The following is a 7,475-nucleotide window of genomic DNA, read 5'->3' on the forward strand; positions in this document are numbered from 1 at the left end:
CTTCAAAATTAGCAGAGAGCAATTAGCTGAAAGAAAATTAGGTAGGTAAAATGGATTGTTTTAAATATTCCAGGATTTTTATTTTCCTAGCATTCATTGGTTCAGGAAATCTTCAGTGTGTTTGCCTGGCTCACAATAAAAGGAAGTATTGGAACACTAAAGACTTTTTTGAGATGGAGCAACCATCTCCTGGGTACATGTAGAGATCTTAGGGATGTGTCAGAGCTGGGGAGAACATAAATCCCTGCTCATAGAATCAGAGAATCATTAAGATTGGAAAAGCCCTCTAAATTCATTGACACTCAGAGCAGGAAAGGGGCAGGAGGCCACTTGTGAAACCACAATGCCTGGCCTGTGCAATTAGCCTTTGCACAGAGCACAATTTAATGAGGACAGATAATTGAGACTCCTCTTACAGCCAGCCTGAGGATTTTCCTTTTTCCTCTCCCTGTGCCCTCCCTTTGTTTAAACACAGATCAAGAGCCAGGAACTCCTTGGTTCTGAGCTGCACTTTGAGCTAGCACCTCCTAAATGAGTGGGGAGAGAGGAAATCTGTTCCTGCTCTGGCTGGGACACACCTGTGTGTTGGAATCAGTGAGTCAGGGGTGTCTCTGAAGAATTCAGAGAGAAATCAGAGTGCAGGGATTGAATTAAAGCCTTTGGATGCATTGGAGTGTATTAAGCCACTCACACATAAAGTAGACATTTAAGGAGAAGCAAGTCAGTAGTTTTAGTAGGAGTTGTGATGCTTTTAGTTAGTGAAGGGTTTCAAAAGCCAGAATGGAAGTGAGAGTTCTAGTGAAATTGAAACACACTGATATTTTCAGTAGAGGCTCCAGGCCCACAGTGTAGACAGGACTTAGGCATAACAGAGCTGCAGTAAGAATACTGCTGACATTTTTCAGATAGAGCAAGATAAAGTTTATGCGTAGTTCTATATGCAGCCTGGTGTGTTAAGAAACCAGAATTCTAATAGTTTAAGGAGTATTGGTCTGAGTTTGTATCTTAGCTTGTTGGAAGAATTCTATATAAGAGTTTGTACTGGGGAGAGTTGGTGCTTTTAGCCATTGTGGCTTCTAGCCATTCACTTATTGCTGCTGCATTTGCCATTGCTTTTTGCCACTGCCTGTTGAGCCTGATGTGCTTTGTAACAAGCTGTGCTTTGCAATAAATAACATCTTTAACTATTAGCTGCTTTGCTTTTTTAAGATAACCTGATGAAGTAGGAGCCAAGAGCTCTGGAGCTCTAGAACCTCACACCTGTGCCTTTCCAGGTGTGTCCCACAAGGCTGGAGCACAGACAGGGAAAGCTCTGCCTGGGAGCCCCAGCCCTTCCCCAAGGTGTTGGAAAAGCTTGGAGCAGGAGCACTTTGGGTTTGGGTGCCCCTAACGTGCCTCTTTTGTCTAATTTGGCTCTGTTATTTTGGGGAGCAAGCAGGCAATCCCTGAGCTGGCCAGTGCAAGGAGAAGTGAATTTGATTCACCAAGTCCTTGAGGTAAGTGAGGAGTTTCCCAACGAGAAAAATCAGCTCAGAATCAATCTGCCCTAAAGTACATGGCTCCTTCTATTTTTTAAAAGACAGAAACTCAACTTGTTAATTTCGTATTAACACAAAATACTAAGATTTTGAGTTTGAAATCAGCCTGAAGTGCCTTTCCCCAGCACAAGGCTTTGCCTGTCCAATGTATCCTTTCAGCACACATGTTCAAATGCTGGTGGACAAGCAAAATGAACATAGGGGCTTCAAACTCTGCAATTCCTGCCTCACATCCACTTCCCCCAAGTCAGGCTGCCTCAGCTGGCAGCAAAACACACATAAACACAAAGGTAGTTGGTTTTGGGGTATCTCTGTTAAAATTTACATAGCCTGCCACTGGGTGTTTCAGCAGCTGCTTCCAGCTGATAATTCTATTTCTTCAGCCATCACTCTGCAGCTGTATTTCATGGGGGAATGTGTATAATCATCAGCATGATATGAGTGTCCTGTTTTATTGGTCTGGGAATCTCCAGGGATCACTTGGACATTCCAGGCACACTGTGTGCTCGAGGAAACTTCAGGGTTTGAGAGATGTCCTGTGGTATTTCCTATAAAACTGCCAGTGTCCTTTTTACAGGGATAACACAGCAATAAAACCCAGCCCCAGGCAGTGAGGAGTGACTGCCAGCCCCTGATCACACACAGGGATACAGGTAAATTAATAAATATATGCATAAAGACAGAGGGATGCACAAGGAATTTTTGAGACAGGATAATTTACAGTGATCAGAAGCATCTGGCAGCCCACAGAAAAGTTTCTTTTCCTTCCCCTCCCTCTCACAGGAGCCAAAGCTTGTTGAACAACCCTTCAACACCAGTGGTTGGGTGCTTCTCTTGCCACCTTGGCTCATTTGCAGGAGTTGGGAAATGAAGCCACAGGTGTAAAAAATAGAGATAAATCCACTTTCAGGGGTGTCCATTCCCTGTCTTCAGCCAGTAGTTTAACCTGCCACATCCAGGGCGGCTGAGAGGTTGTCCTGAAGAAATTCTGCTTGTCTGAGAGTCCCAAATCTGATGTGAGACTGCAAGGCTGCCCCACAGCACAGCAAACCCCTCATCTGTGCATCATCCCACTGCTGGTGCCAAAGGACTAAATAAACAAAATAAAAATTTCCACAAGTGCCCCAGATTCTTTTCTGCCTTCTTCCTAATTTTGCAGAAGGTGGCAGCTGCCTGTGTGTGAGCCCCAGTGAATGTTGGAGCTCAGCAGACATATCCTGGTGGTAATTCATTTATTCAGGAGGACACAGTGAGCCTGGTGTGTTACTTACAAATTTTGTAGTCTCAGACAAGGGCAATTTTTATTTTTTTTTTTTTTTCACAATAAATCATCGAACTGAGGATTTTCTTCTAAATAGCAGGGCTGACAATGAAGCATTTCAACACAACTGGATTATTATAAAGCTGTCATTATAAAGAGCCCCAGCTCTGCTCCCCAATCTCCATCCCTGTCAGCAGTGGCTGGCTGTGGGAATTTCAGCCTGGAAACCACTCTGCTAGTGAGCAGGTTTTTGCAAATCTGCAAAGAGAAAGGGAAGGAGAGAGAAAAGCATTCCCTTTTTTCTTGGTCAATTGTCCCAAAATTTCCCAAAACTGCCAAAAATTTCCATTTTTTACTCCCCCAAATTAATTTTCCCCCCTCAAAATTCCCATTTTTCCCCTAAAAATTCCCATTTTTCACCCAGAATCGTCCCAAAAAATTCCCAAAATTTCAGAAAATTCCCAAAATTTCCCAAAACCGCCAAAAAAATTCCATTTTTACTCCCCCAAATCAATTTTTCCCCTCAAAAATTCCCATTTTTCCCCTAAAAATTCCCATTTTTCACCCAGAATCATCCCAAAAAATTCCCAAAATTTCAGAAAATTCCCAAAAGTGGAGGCAGGGCAAGCAGAGAAATTGAAATTTCTAATTGCCTTCCAGGACATAAATGGTGTTTTTGTGCAGCTTGGCAGGCTGAGAGCTGGGTGGATGCTGATACACCATTCATCCTCAGCAGACAGATTCAATCACATATCACCAATGGGTGCTGGGTTTGCTCTATCAAGGCAATAGCACTATTGTATTTGCTTTTTTTTAATTGCAGAGGATGCCATAAAATCTGCTGTATAAGAGAAAAGTGTTCCTACAACTCTCTACGGTCAAACCACAGCCACCAACAGCCTGTGGAACCCAAACCCCAGTTAAAAACTCAGCTGAACAACTCAAAAAAATGTAAAGGGTGGGAGGGGTGAGCACAAACCCAGCCCACCCTCTGGAGCCACAAAAACTCCTCCCAGCACAAAGCAGCAAGTGGGATTTCACCACAGACAAGACATCTGCTCAGTGAATGCCACCCATGTAATTCAAAACAAAGCAGGAGACAACATCCAAGCTGTTTAAAAATCATTATTAAATGATGTGAGTCCAGTTAAACTATTTTTCCATAGAAGTAAAAGTCCCAAGGAGGACAGTGAAGCCAGGAGCACACAGTAATTTATAAGGGCACAGAAATTTTGGTGCTATTTGGTGGATTCTGTAAACCACCCAATGCTTAAAATTAGGATTTACAATTTCAAGATTGTAATTATAAAAAAGTAAAAGTCTCTTATTAATGGCAAGATATTAGAGATTAATTTTAAACCTCAAGAGACTCTACAGTCTTGTCAGAAGCATCTGGCTCCAAACATTCTTTCCACATCTGTGACCTTTGATTTTTCCTGATTTTTTAGACTTGGGAGCATCCCTAGGCAGTGAGTCCACAGGTGGGACAAAGTATTTAATAAATAAATAAAGTATTTAAGAAATGCTGGACAAAGTATTTATTTTTTTGGGTGCAAAGGTAAAATCTTGCAGAATCAAAATTTAATGTTTTCTCTCTTTTCTGCTACACAGGACAGAAAGATGACTCTCTGCTGAACATCCCTCTCCAAACTGACTCTCCTATTAAGGCCTTTCACAATTTATTTATTCCTCTCCTTCTGTCACAAACTACCTCAACCTCTGTCTCTCATCAGAGGGACAATTCTCCAAGTCTCCCAGCATTCTTGTTAGTTCTTTCTCCTCAGCCACTTGTAATGTATAAAATCAATTCACCCATCCCAGAGCTGTGACCAGACTCTAAGACAGAGGAAAAAAAATGTTGACTTTGTAAATCAGAGTTTTTTAACTGTGTCCAGGTTTGCTTGCATCTCCTCCAGTAAATTTATTTGTCCTCTTCAGAAAATGTCAATTGTATTTGTCAGCATAAGATTTTCCACTGCAATGAACTGTAGGAATGTAGAGCTCCAGTATTTCTTTTTGTTAAGTTTGGGCATCTGAGCCCTGGGAAAGAGCTCTATTCATCTTTTTACATCAATACCATTCCATAGTTATTTCATATTAATCCTTTCTTGAAGGAAAAAAAATTGGATGCATTCCTCTGAATTATTCATGTGGGGTTAAAAATATGTCAGCATGTAAAAAATAATTATTCATTTTAGCAGGCTGTTTAGCAGGTGGAGTCCAGCTGGAAAAACCGAGCACATGTTACATATCCTTGTAAGAAGAGCATTTCCTGTGCCATGGAATCATAGAATGGTTGGGTTGGAAGGCAGCTTAAGGATCACCCAGATCCCTCAGCCTCCCTTCTCCTCACTGAATTAACTCCTTCTCTGAGCTATGACTGATCTATCCTGAGCCCAAAGTGTGTGACCAGAAGACAAAGCTACTCCAGACAGAAGGAAAATAAAAATGTTTTGTTCACTCCTGCTGTGGAATATGTTTTTGTAAAGCTCCTCCAAGAAATCACAGCACTCCTGGCTGGAAAAGATTTTTGTCCCAGTCCAGCCCCCTGCTCCAGGCACTCTAAAGTGCCTTTGACCACCCATTTCTTGTCCATCCCCACAGAAGGAAACTCCTCTGGGTAACACAGAACAATTCTGAGAGACCCTCCTGGAGGACAAAACACCCTGAGCCCAACCCAGGGTGTTTGAAAATGAAGAAAACCTTCCAAAGCCCAGGCTGTTTGCTCCCTCTTGTCTTCTCTCCCAGGTTCACCCTCAGGAAACTCCTTGAAGTGACCATTTGCACCCCAATTTTCCCACTGGCACCCGGGCACCTCTTATCACCTGACAGATTTTTGCCTTTTTTTCCCAACCTGGAAATGAAACTTGAGATAATTTTAGTAGGTCTGTAACATAAAAGGGGATCTTTATTTGAAGACCTATGGAAAGGTGTCCACAAAAGCCCACCCACACAGGGGTGAGGACATTTTAGGAAATTAGTATGATTGATTGAGATGGTTTTGAAAGCTAAACCAGTGGGAGACTCCAAGTCAGAAATACAATTTAATAGGAAAATAAAGAGGAAAATAAAATAAATGCTATAGTAGAAAAGAAAAATCACTGACAGAGTCCGAATACAACCTGGCACCCCACTAGTTAGGGTGTGGTAGCAGTACAGATGAAGTGGTTTTGTTGAAGCAGTGATCCTGTAGAAAGGTCTGGTAGCTCTTGTCCTCTGGAATCCAGTGGAAAAGGCTGCTCTGGTGTTCCAAATGTCAGTTTTGATCTGGGTAGGAAAGGCTTGGCTCCTCCCCTGGCTGGAGCATCTCCCAGTGGGATGATGGAATTTTATCAGTCATGCCCTGGGACTCACTGGCCATGAACAGGAGATATCTCCTGGAGGGAGGATGGGCTGTGGGAAGATAAAGATGATTGCCCAGCTGGTTTTTCACAGCTGGCCCATTAGCAGAGGATATCTCTCACAGAGATCAGGATCACTGCCCCCCCTGGTTTAACAGATGGTGATAGAATACATTTTGGGCACATCTTTACATTGTAACCTAGGACAGTGATGGAAAGCACCAATTAGGAGGACAAGTGGTGATGGAACTCCATCCAGATCAAGCTCATTCCCTGGAGTCTTCCTCTCGCCACTAGCTGTCCTTTGTCCATGAAATTATCTCTAAGAGCTGTTTCCAACCTTTGCAGCCAGGAAGAACTAAGAGAGGACAGGGGCCTTGAACCCCCTGGGGCTGGGAGTTCTGGAATTTGTCTTTTTGTTCAGGGAAAGAGCATGGAAAATTACTGAGAAAACGAGCCACTGATGCAATAGGCTACAGAGCTACAAACGTATGTGTGAAGAATACAGAGAACACAGGAAAAAATGCAAAAAACGAACGGAATCAAGATGAGTGACCACCTCTGGTCTGAAGATAATGTGAAGCCATCAGGGGTCACAGCTGCTGCATTGACAACACCAGTCTTCACCCTGGTGGTCATCAACAAGAGAAGTTAATTGGTCTTAATTGCAGCCTCTCCAGATGTGATATCTCTGCAGCTTCCATTTCTTCCTCCATCGACAAACAGCACAACAGTTCCTAAGCTGAAAGATTCAGAGCAGCTACAAAAACAGAATACTGACAAGTGAAAACACTAAAATAGATGTACAACCACACAGACAGATTTTCCCATGAAAGACGAAGCAGGAAAATAAATCTGGAAAAGAGTTTGGAAAAAAACTCCTGTGATTTTTATTTTTTTTTTTTACTACCCCCCCTCCCCCCCCCCCCGTTTTTGTAATGGCAATAACTTTTCCACACTATTCAACCATGTGAAAAGTCTCTAGGCAAGCTCATCAAATAGACTAGTCCCTGAAGTCCTCAAGGGAAAAAATAGGAAGAAAACAAAAAACTCTTAAAGCTCAATGGGTAGCCATTATTACGTTTTGCTTAGCGGCCAAAGCATCTCCTAACAGGGAGGGGAAAAATAAAATTTCTTTTAATTCCTGGAGCCTGGAAGGAGCCATGCTTATGCATCCCTTGCTCCCTGTAGTCAGAGCAGCATGACACTGTGTGTTTTGCCAGCCCTCCTGGCTCCAGGGCGGATGCACAGACGATTCCTGCTCTGTCTTTTGCTGTTTTACAGCCCTGGCTCTGCCAAACTCCTCTGTGACCTCCACCTCTGCAGGGGGAAACA

The sequence above is a fragment of the Oenanthe melanoleuca genome, chromosome Z (genome assembly GCF_029582105.1).
Source record: "Oenanthe melanoleuca isolate GR-GAL-2019-014 chromosome Z, OMel1.0, whole genome shotgun sequence".
NCBI lineage: Eukaryota > Metazoa > Chordata > Aves > Passeriformes > Muscicapidae > Oenanthe > Oenanthe melanoleuca.